Raw genomic sequence first — 12,646 nt, 5'->3', positions numbered from 1 at the left:
TGTGCAGCCATAGCTCCTTATCGCACTTGCCGAATTTTTCTTACGACTATGGCACGCAAAAGCACTATCTTGCATTCTTGGTTGAAATGGTCGTGAAAGCTCGTATCGCCCAGATTGATCCTTCAGTCGCAGGTTCTTTATGCGTACGCTGCCGGGCTGCCATCGCCGAGCACGATAGAGGTGGCAACTGTGACTTGCTCTGAGCGGCTCTCTGAAATTTTTACTGTGAACATAACTTTTCATCAGGAGACAGCCGACCGTGTTCGTTCTTTGCGTTCTGGTTATGGCGCAATAGGACGTAACAACAAAAACCATTAAATCAGGCATTATTGGTACCAAACTAAAGGAACTTCAGTCTCAAGCTAAGATTTGTAACATTTGTGCCATGGCTGCGTAGACTAAGCGAACAGATACTTCCGTTGCTAAATTGTGGTGCTAAACAAGAAAAGTTTATAGAATGAGCGAAATTATCATACTCCTGCTCTTGTACTCTTTCACCTTTAGTAAAAAAGCCCGTCGTGAGTCGTGTCACGAGGAGTGGGTTTCGTAATTAAGTTCTAAGTATCTTTAATGCGTATATCCTTACACGTTAAGCCGACAGCTTACGTAGTGAACAGCGAACTTTGGGTTACTGGATATTAGTTACTGCGAGCGCTAGAACACTCATCCGACGCTTGGGTGGCTGGGAGTTTGCGTGACAGATTATGCCTCACTACTGCTGGATGAATTCTGATTATACAACTTCAAAATACGATGCGGGAATTTTTTAGTACATTAAAGACACATATTAGGCAGAAAATGGAAGTCAACTGAATGACGTATAAGTAAGCCCTACTACATTCAAATCTTGTGACTCTCTGTTAAAGGTAAACAGAAACATGAGCCCTTTGATAAGCGCTTAAGGTATGTTTTTTTTTTTGCTCGACGACGCGCATACATTTTCACGTTGTCAAGACGGGGAACAAATCAAGCACTCTCAGATGGTGAGTTAAAAATACAGCTTCTTATTGGGCGATCTTGGGCCCAGAAAATCAAGCAACACTCAAAGCTCAACAGTGTTGCGAGCGCAGACATTGGTCGTCGAAATCCTGTCTAGGGTGAAGTGTGTCAGCTATGTATACAAAAATCATAGTACATTCCAGAACAAACATATAATATTTCGTCCCCGCCTGTGCAACAGCATTCGCGTCGTGCCTCTTGCGTCGAGCAACAACTCGATATCGATAGCGATCACGTGGAAAACGATCACCGTCGAGAAGAGAAACAATGTACGCGCGATAATATTTATGATCAGTATATATGCTATTGCGCGCTCATGGTACCTTTTGCACCTTGCGGAAGCGGTATTTCCCCGTTGTGCTACAACACAGCCTAATGTCTCTCTCTGCTACGAGCGCGTGCTCATGCGCGCGAATAAAGAAGAGAAAGAAAAGCCTTGCGCCAGAGTAACAAGGCTATCCCAGTGTACCAGCCTGCACGGACGGCGTTGCGAACCACTCGTGTGTTGCGCCGGGATACAGAGCGGGCGACGTGATTCGCGCAGAGGCCAGACACAGACTGTGTCCTGGGGGTTCTCAAACCAGGAAATATAAATCCGGACCTCGTGTTTTCGGTGGCGGACGTGATTCCAGTTATGGGCTTTGCTCAGGGCGGGGCGAGGGCTCCTAGTACGCGATCGCACACAAGCCGCGCTTCGCAGCTCGCATCCGCCCGTGTTCCGGGATATATTGTCCCTAATGCTATGACAAATAGGCTGAGCCCGGGGCTTAGCGTCCCCTCCATCGCTTCGTCGTTTATGGCCGTTCGTTTTTTCTTGCTGTGTTGATGTTCAATGTACACACGAGCTGGCTCGGAAAGCGTCTGTTTGCTGAGAATGAAAATAAAGCAAGGACGACGTTGTGGAGAACGTTAGGAGGCTGGCCAAATCACTGTGTTCATGTCCATGTTTATTCGCGCCAGGGGAGGCCTAAGATCGTGCCGGCGACGAGAACATTGATAATAGCAAAGGCAGTCGAGATGACGACAACGTCGACAATGATAGCAGGATGACGACGACGCAGTGGACAACATGACGGCTCTGGCGGTGCGGACCACGGAATGAAAACTGTGTGGCCCCGAATGAAGCTGTTTTGTAACTCGTTCTGCCAAAGAAACATGGTTAGGACAACATGGTGATGATACCTGTTACAGAGGCCACATAAGTGGGAGAATTAGCCTGAGCAGGCAATCACTGTAAATTGAGATGTATCTAAGTGCAACCTATGGTGGTTCAGTGAAAGGATTCGTGTCACCCTATTGTATTCCTTTCTTATCATCCACATATAACGTCAGGTATGTTCCCGCGATAACGTGGATGGACAGGCGCTCGGACCAATGACAAAGCGCGGGATCTAACAGCATAGGAATACAATCGTTGCAATAGACCCCGGCCTTTACTTGAGCGTGGCTGATAACGACAGTTCGACATAGCGGGAATCGGAACGGTGGGCTGCGAGTGTTCGAGTAGAGGGATTCATAAAAACTGCGAAGCAGATCGCACGATAGTTTGGACGTCTACCGAAGGACGCTTCTTGCTTTATCGTGGTATTATTACCTGTAGCTCATGGTTTATTTGTCCTTAAAACGTTGCACTTCCATGGGGATTTATCAGCAGCTGCTCCTAAGTGTATCTTCACATTAAGAAATTCTCTCCTTATTTTAGCGAATAATGGAAGAAGGTTTTGCAGCAATTGTCTATTACAACATTGGAATTGTGAGTTCAATGCCAAAAATTCAGAAGCCCCTCCCCTTTCTGATGAGCGAAAGTCTGTAGAAGTTTGGTTTGACGTGATAAACGAGAATAATGTATAATTTGTAGCAGGAAAGAGCTTGTGCCAGGGCAGGCCTAAAACAAGTTCAAGGGCTTCCCCACAGCGCACACTGCAGCCTGCAGCCTTTAGCGCGAAGAATGAGAAACAGCGATCACTCAGTCTCGACCATTATCCTCATCCACCTGAGCATACCAGCAGGGTCCTCGGTCTACCTTGTCGTGTTCGTATGTATGCTCTGGGTTCGCTGCCGCTTAAGTGTTCATCCGTCGCTCCTATTGAAAAATGATGTCGATGTGAAAGCGAATGATATTAGGGAGCGCGTGGACAAAAATGATCTGTGTTGGGAACGAAACAAACGCATGTGAGAGAAAAACACGCGAGAAGCAATAAGAAGCGCAGGACAAAAACAAAAACAGAGTACCGACAAAAAACAGGAATCGCGCCCACGGCACGATACATAAGATATAGCGAGTGTAAAAGAACTGCAACACTGTCCGAAAAAAACTGTACCACATTAGTAGTGTATCTACCATTTAACTGAGCTTGCCCGTGTTATAGTTTCATGAGAACAATAAAAAATGCGAGAAAGAGAGCCAGTGGAAATTATTTTGCAAACTTTCAATTAGGAGCCTTGAGATTGGTGCTGTTGATGAAAAAAAAAAGGAAACGAAAGCGTTGTCCCTTTCTCAGAGATGGCTATCTGAATGTAAAGGTCGCTGGCCTACGGGCTTTTGAGTCCGGGTGCCAGACAAATCTGCGCCTGTCGACACTTTTCCTTCTTACCCGTGATCCGTCACCGTACCATGTGGCCCTTTGTGTAAATACGTGAGCTTGCCTTGTGTTTGCTCTCTGCCTACCTTTCGGCCTGTTTCTTAGACTTCTCGGGATGTTCAGCACCAGATGCTCTTTCGAGTCCATCACAGTGCCATTTCGACCCTCCGAATCGAATAGGATTGCGTATAAAGTAGCGTTTTCTTTTTTTTTATGTTCAAGAAACAAGTGAACTTAAATGCGCTGTATTGGAGGATGCAGTATCACACCGTTCCCGATTCTGTAATGTACTCCGAGATGTGGAGAAAATAACTTTCGTACACCGCGTGGTCAGTGTCCGCCAATGTCCATTGTCCCAGTGACTTGAAGTCAAAATTGACCTTTTCCACGCATGCTCGCTTCCCTGAATTCGCGTGCACACACACACACACACACACACACACACACACACACACACACACACACACACACACACACACACACACACACACACACACACACACACACACACACACACACACACACACGCACACACGCACACACGCACACACAAAGAAACTTCACGCAATGTTTCAACACAGTATTACTCAAACTGTCATATTTGTTTTGTGCTGAAAGCTTAACCGTAAAGTTTGGTAGCCTCTAATAATATATGGGGTTTTACGTGCCAAAACCACTTTCTGATTATGAGGCACGCCGTAGTGGGGGACTCCGGAAATTTTGACCACCTGGAGTTCTTTAACGTGCACCTAAATCTAAGTACAGGGGTGTTTTCCCATTTCGCCCCCATCGAAATGCGGCCGCCGTGGCCGGGATTCTAACCCGCGACCTCGTGCTCAGCAGCCCAACACCATAGCCACTGAGCAACCACGGCGGGTGGGTAGCCTCTGCCATGTAAGCTATTAGAGGGTAGTGTGGGCAGACTTGACAGCTGTGGCGGTGACAGACGCACAGGAAATCTGAATCTCTGCTTCTATGTGTTACAGTGAACGTCGACCGGGCCTGTTGCTGCGTCAGACTATTCGATTTATTCTGTGAAACAACGAACTTTTGTACCACATCCTTCGCCACATTTGCTGCATGATTTTCTAGGACCGGCAATCGCCTGCATCATCAACACCAACAGCGACACCAACGTGATTATGAATAACTAGGAGGCGTGTAACGTCACTTGGCAGCAGCGGCGGCGGCAGACGGACAGGAAATCTGAATCCCTGCTTCTGTACTTTACAGGTTGGTGGTTCGTCTTATCAGTTGTCTTTTTGATGTACCGGACCCTGCTGCGAAGGCTGCTTGAGACTTACGAGCGTTATTAGTGCCTGAAAAAATGTTGCGGTGTTGTGTGTGCCGATCTGCCATCCGCGACAATGGCTTGTACGTACATGACTTGTTGCTAGAGCAAATTCAAATTTCACTTTAGTTGACTTTCTGGTATGACGGAAGAAGCACTTACTACTAAGAACGATATTTCTAAGAAGTCATGTAAATGCGAGCCGTGCCGGGAGGTGACGCAGGGGTCGGATGCTGAAACTGAGCGGCAATCACCGCAGGAAGACATAGCAGTTCGACTTCAGGCAATTGCAACCAAGCTAGATGACCTTTTGGTTCTGTCAACAAAACTGGAGGAGCTGGAATCGTCTGTGCGACAACTTTCTGATCAATTCGATGAATTTCAGACGAGGCTACAGGCGCAGGAAAAAGTTACCTCGTAACTATCAAAGTTGACAAACTTGATCAGACTGATTCGAGCAGTGAATTGGCCATAATCAAACTGGATCTGGATAACCTTGATTGCCGTTGACGTGTGTTAGGTATTGAAATACGCAGTGTTCTGGAAAGCAATAACGAATACTTAATGATAACAGTAAATGATATAGCGCAAAAATATCAAGCTTCCACTCTGGAACAAGAGTGACGCTACGGCCACATGCAGACTTCCGGCGTAACGAGGCAAAGCACGGGACATCATTATCCGTTTTGTTCGCCAGGAACTTTGCAATTCTTGGCTTACAAATAAGAAGCAACTAAATGACCATTTACACGTGTTTTTATGTGAAGATATCATATGGCTATTACACGCTATTTTATCAGAGGCAAAGGAATGGGCCTAGAATTCAGGACGCAAGTGTCTGGCGCTCAAACGGTCAAGTTTCGGTGCGAAGAAGGAGCGATGACCATGCGGTTGTCATACGTGGCGAGGGGGATCTGATCACTCTTGCAGCTTTGAAATGATAGCGGCATACCTGTACGGAATAGCAATGCATGCTTTGTGTTTTCTAAGGTGCGATGAGGAACATAGAATTTCATTTTTCTCGTGTTGTCGCATCATTAAAGAACCAGTGTTCACTTTCCATTCTTTATTTTATTGTAGGGAGTTGAAAAAATAAATTCGACGAACTAAGTTTGTATCTGTCAGGACTGAAACATTGCTTTGACCTACTTTGCTTTAGCGAACCATGGTTTCATCATAGGATGAATGTATTTCTATTTCTGGATATGAATGCATCTGTTTACCGAATGAAGTAACGTGGTGGCGGAATTGCTATTTGTGTTGGTTCTGGTTTGCCGCATAGTATAATCGGTGACCTTAAGAATGTTAACGAATGCTATGGATGTATTCGCCTTCAGTGGATCAACACTTTGATTTCGCTTGTGTACCGTCCACCATCTGGATTCATGTGTAAGTTTTTAGAATGTACTGAAAAGTTATTTGAATTCAGTATCGAATTGAAACACAAAACACTTTTAATGGGCAACTTTAATGTACATTCTTACTCAGACAATCTAGAGTTTACGCGTTCTAAGGATTTTTTTTCCTTCTGAATGCTGAAATGTTATCGACGTGCCTTATCACATTACACCTACAACCCAGAAACGCTTGACCTCTGTGTGACGAGTTTTTGTTCTGAATACATAAGAGCAGGAATCTGATCTGTGACCTCAGTGACCTCCCGTAGTACTGTGTGCTTTCCGATGTACCTCATAAACGGCCATCTCAAATATGCCGTGAAAGCCTAAAAAGAATTTATCCTGAACAAAAGGCAAAAAAATTTGTAGAATGTTTCTCTGATTAACAGTGGGACGAAGTGACTGCGAAAACTGATGCAAATATTGCTTACAAGGCTTTTATATCTACAATCACGCACTTATACAACAGTTGTTTTCCACTTGTGAAGTTCAAAAAAGAGAAACACTAGAAAGCCCTGGATATTGCATGAACTCTATTACAGAATTAAATATCGCAACAAGCTCCTTGAAATGTTTATGTGAAGCAGAAGGGAAGATGACTTTAGGTCATTCACATCTGAGCTAAATAATGTAAATATTGATATTAAACCTGCCAGACAAGAGTATTACTAGGACAAGTTTTTTTGCTATCGTGGGAAATTCAAATCTCACGTGTAACCCATCAACAAGGTAATGAGCAAGAGCTCTGTGGCAAAAAAAGTTGAATTTCAACAAAGTGGGTTATCGGACGTTGCTAAATACGTTCAATTCTCATTTTGCTCATGCTGGTGTGTCCTGACAAAAATATGCAGAAGTCTGTTGCACGGAATATGTATTAAATCGAGGTTCTGCTACGGTGTTCTTGGGGGCTACTGATTAGCGCGAGATACAGACCATAATCTTATTGTTAAAAGACAGTTGAGCTTCTGGTGAAGATGACCGAAGGGTAAAGCCTCTGAAAGCCGTCAGTGAAGTTTTAAGCGTATCTCTTACACATATCTCTAATTTAATGCTTTGCTACAGGGTTTCGAGATAAAATGAAGCTAGCCACCGCATTACTTGATATAAAAGAACAGACCATTGACAACTTAGAGAAGTGAATGTTATGTAGTTTTCTCAATTTTAGGAGAGCCTCCGAGACGGCAAATACCGGGAGTAAATAAACTATAAACTAAATGTTGGAACATTAAAAACATCAGCAGTTTTGATATATCGTTGAAGGTTTCTTTGCTGTAATCTGCTGCAATGCTTTTAAATAGTTAATGAAAACATTCGTCAAAGCTCTGTTTATAGCGTCGCTTGATGACTCCTGATCCCTGAGGGTCTAGGCATCAGATTATCCTCTCTCCTCAGTAGCCTAACTTTGATTGTAAGTTCCTGTACCGAAAGAGCGTTCACAACTAATGTAACGCTAAAGAAGAGCATACGAGTTCTGAGCGCTAAACCTCGTTATTTAGCAGACAACGCTTTAACTTTGACGCGAAGTTACATGTGCTGCAAATACGCGAATATCCTCGCGATAGCGCTAATTATTGATTGGCGTTAGCCGCACCTTCAACTCAAGTGCCCCTATATGTTAAACTTATTCTCTGTCATGCAGCGAGGTGTTGAGAATAAGAACTAAGCTGTGCACTGTATGTAGTGATGGGATGTGTTGCGCTTTACTGAGTAAATGTAAAGTGTTGTTTCACAAGATTTAAAGGAAAAAGAAATTCTGAACATAACGGCAAGAGATCTTTAAGAAGGGTCGCTCTTCGTGAAAAAAATCAGGTGTAGAACGAGAAGGAGGAAGAGAAGGGAAGGAGCTGTTGCGCGCTGCAGGCGGAGCTAGCCTTCCAAAAGTTTCCGGCAATTGTTCCGCCTGAGCGCTACCTATCAATTGCGATACGGTCTTAAACACTTCGCGGTACAGCTAAGATCAGGTTTCAAAAAGAAGTTGACTCGGAGCTCGAGAAACATCATGGCCATTTGCAGGCCTTACTGTCTTGGTTTGAGCGCCAATGTGCTATGATTTAAAACCATGTGACACGGCCTAGAGTTATGCGTATGGCGTGAAACCCTCGAAATGATGTTGTCACCAATTTGTTGACTTCAACGAAGCAGTTAAAGGGGCTTGTCAGCGAGGATTCGTCAATTGCAGTGGTTTTGGCCTTTTTGACAAAGATATAAATGTTGCTATCGTTTTGATCCGGCATTCGGGCACCCTACTTTTTTGTATCTTCGAGCGCACGTTCAACCAGACAAAGCCATCCGCTAAGCATCGTTCCGTTTAGGCCACATATTGACTACTCTAAATTTTCTTTCTTTCTGCTTACAACTGAAATCTGGAACAGCTTAGATGGTTCACTTTGCGCATTGCCATTTGAAGAATTTTTTTGAGCAATTGCCTAATTATGTCGCCTTCTGATTTGGTCTTTTATAGTGTCATTTCTCTTGTATGTACTTAAATCTGTATCCCTTCTGCTATGTCCCGAAATAGAGACAGCACCATTTTGTAAATAAAAATAAAATAATGATAATCATTACAAACGTTGCACAGTGAACCTCAAGGGAAAGTTGAGGATGTTACGATAGTAGTTGTAAGGTGTGTCGCTTCAGATGTTGCATGACCTGAAGCAGGAGCCATGACTCTTAGCAACTCGCACATAGAGCAGTAATGTCCCTCTTGGACGGTGTGCTTTCGCTATATGCAGCATGAAGGAGCTCCTCTTGAACGTAAAGCTGGTTAAGGCAAAGTTCACCACCGGTCAAGCTGCTGGCCCGCTACAACATAAGTCTCAAGCTTAAACGACCTAATTTTCTGTAAGTTTGTCTTTTAATTACTAACGTCTTTACTTACTCGCAGCTCAGGTAAAGTTGTAACGTCTTCATGCTACACGAGAAAGTGGTAGCCTAATGGTTACAACAGAATCGACCATTCTAGGTACAAAACAGGGGCAACACAGGATCATTCTGGTAATGGAGGCACACAGAAAGCGTTGAAAACGGCTACAGGCAGGTGCTTCTGCTCGGTGAGGGTGATCACGTCCTAACTGGTAGCCGTCGCAGCAGTAAATTGCGACTATCATTGTAAAAAATATAGCTTAGCGTTGCTGATGTTTATCCCTGCGATAGCTAGGCGAGATGCTCTCGTGAGCGCTAAAAAATTCAAGCAATGCGTTTTGTAACGACAGTGCTTGCAGAGAAGCGCAATGGCACTCAGGGCGATAGGGTGCTTATATCGCAAGCATACAATTTTTTTTTCTCAGGAAGGTCACACAATATCAAGCAGTTGCGTGTTATTTAATGACGTGCTCATGGAGGCGATCAGTGGCATTCAACGCCTCAATTGAACAAGAGCTATTCTTGCCCCGGACGTGGTCGAGGGAGCTGATGACGTGTGACTTTGAGAGTAACAATAAATGCCGCTTTCACAGAGATAATGAATAAAAATAATTACCGCCCAAGTACTCCGTACAGACGGTTAACTAGCGAAGCTGAAACGTGCGGCCCCGGTGTTTATCACTGGGTTAATCCCCATGGTTCATTAAACAACGGCTTAGTAGACTGATGGATCCTCGGCACGCAGTTGCTGCTTGCGCTTAGCTGCACAAGCCCGTTCTTGTGCCCGGGCTGCAGCATCGGCACGACGTAGACAAGCTCGTTCCCGGTTCTGCTCGCGGCGTTGCTGATCGAAAGCTGTCTGCTGCTAAGGAGTACGTATGACGCTTGGCCAACCCATTTCAGAGCCGGAGAGAAAGTCACTACTGGCGCAGCTCATCCAACACCACCTAGATAACACACTGATTTTTCACTCCGATCCATGACGCCATGTTAACTGGCCTGACTGCCATACTATCGAATGGGGATGCTCCCGAGTCGGCAACAGTGATTTTGACGTAACCGCTTTCATCACGCCAGCCTTGTCAATGGAAAATTCAGATGAGGTAGCAAGTTTGGATCTGAGTCAACAGGCCTTGTTCTATCTAGGGGTTCTTGGCTAATCACGCGCCCCTATTATTTTTTTTCTCTTTTAGCGCATGTGAATGGAGTTGCGCCGGATTTTTCGGCGTAAAGGCAAGTGACAGACGGACGGACGGATGGACGGACGAATCGGCTAGCCATATACAGCTTCGCTGTAAAAATAACTGTGCGTTTTTTCTGCTCCACAACGTTTTTCTGCATAAATGTTACGCCAAGGCCCATTTATTACTCCTGTAAAGTCGACGGCAACTGGGCATTACTTTCATGGAAAATGAAGACTTCAATGCATGCTGTGGTCCGGAGTTCTTAAAGCGTCAGCTTTTCTTAGATTGTTTACTAGTTTCGCGCCGTTGGCGCTATGCGCGGTGATGGGCCGATTCCGGAGAATAGTGCAGTGCCCCTGGGATGTGCGCCGCTAGGTATATGCAACTGTTTATGTCGTCATACCACTCTGTATGGGCGACCGTGGTCATCCGATTCTCGATATTCATTCGTCGTCCCGCCTTTGTCGTCGTAAACACGTGACCATCACATTGCCGTCATGCCATCGTCATCATCCCGCCTACGTTGTTCCATCGTAATCATACTGTCATCATTCAATAACGATTACGCTGGCGTTGCCATGTCAGTATCGTCATTTCATGGTAGGCATACAGTAATCGTTGTAATCGTCGTGCAATTGTAGGGATATCGTCGTTATGTTGTCGCGGTGGTCATGCCATCGTCTTCATTACAGCTTCGTCATCCCATTCTCCTCATGACGTCGTCGTCATATGTTATCGTCGTCATAAACTCATCTTATTGTCTTCATGCAGTCGTCGTCACTATGTCGTCGTTTTACTGTCTTTGCCATCCCATTGCCATGCCGTCACAGCCATAGCACCGTCGGATGCGCCAGTGCATGCTTAGAAAGCCGTCGAGCGCTGAAGCATCTACGAGGGGCGCAGTAGTTTAAACTAAAGCGTCGTAAAACGTCCTGTCGATGTTCAAAGTTAGTTCTTCCAATCATTTCTGTGGCCACTGCAGTGTCGTGGCGCATGGGGCGGGTAATCACGCTGCACAAAATTTTCAGAGTTCCACGTGCCACCAGAAAAGCACGCAGAAAATGTTTACGCCGCACATAGGATGCTAAAAGGTTTGTTTTAGGAAGCAATAACAGCTTTGGTCGGGTAGCGCTAAACTACCCCCCAATCTACAAAAACTACAAACAACTACAAAATACAAACTGCAAACTTATTCAGATAATATTTTCTAATCATCCAGGTAATGAAATTACCGTGCTGGTGAATGATAACTTGGCTAACGTTAGCTGGAACACGTCGTGTAATTTTTTGCCGCTCACCGGGCGGCAAAGTATGTTCCTTTATCTCTCTCATCCTATCTCTCTGAGGTGACTTACCTGAATGCTCCTTCACACGCTACCTCATGAAGCTCTGCTCTCCGTTTATGCTTCCCTAATTAACAGCGTTATTTGAGGATTCACTGCCACACAGACCTCGGCAAAAGTCGAAAATGAAGAGCATACAAACCGGCCATGCGAAAGTGCCGCATTGATGTAACAAGATTTTTCTCGGCAGCAAGACAGAGTAATGGCGACGAAGCTGGCCTGCCGTGCTTTGAAAGAGCGTGACGGCTACGTTGTAGTGTTCTTCGAGGCGAGGATTTCTTATGCTGAAACTTTTCCTTTTTTTTCCCACTCCTAGCTGCGCCCCTTGAATTAGCCGTACAATTTTTTACTCGAGCCTAGGCATCCTCTCCACTCCTTGCACTTTTAATTGGCGCCCTGGGAGCCGACTACAAAAGCGGCCTGCTTTAAAGCGCGGGCTTGCATAAGGAGGTCCTTGAGTCAGGCAGATAAAATTCACTCTGTAAGCCGTATTGTAATTTACTCCTGCTTTTTTGCTGTTGTCGTTTGTTATCGTTCTCGTCTTCAAGAAGCGTTCCCTGGTGATGAGTGCCACTAATTCCTCATTCGTGTTCTTCTTCCCTAAACGTGATAGTGCTTTTCATGGAATATTCACGCGCAACAATGCCAGGGTGAATTAAAGTGCTGACGAAAATACAAAAATACTGTTCTTTAATTTATTTGCACAAATTAAATAAAGTGCGTCTTTTAGAGAAGGCAGAGTGTATTGCACTGAAAAGGTTGCAGGAGGGAAGTTAAGCGCTTTTTTCATCTTACGTTATATTGTGCTAAGAGCAGTATTTCTGGCCAAAACGCAGAGGAGAAGATAGCAGCTCATAGAGAGAAAGCTCAAGTGTCTGCGCTTGTATACAAAATGGAGAAAAGCAAACTGTAGATAAGGCTCAAAACTTGACAGCTTGAAAACACGGCGAAAAAAAATTCCGCTAGTTAAAATGTTTAACCTTGCTGT

This window comes from Dermacentor albipictus, chromosome 4, assembly GCF_038994185.2.
Source record: "Dermacentor albipictus isolate Rhodes 1998 colony chromosome 4, USDA_Dalb.pri_finalv2, whole genome shotgun sequence".
NCBI classification, from domain to species: domain Eukaryota; kingdom Metazoa; phylum Arthropoda; class Arachnida; order Ixodida; family Ixodidae; genus Dermacentor; species Dermacentor albipictus.
Note: the sequence above shows the minus strand (reverse complement) of the source record.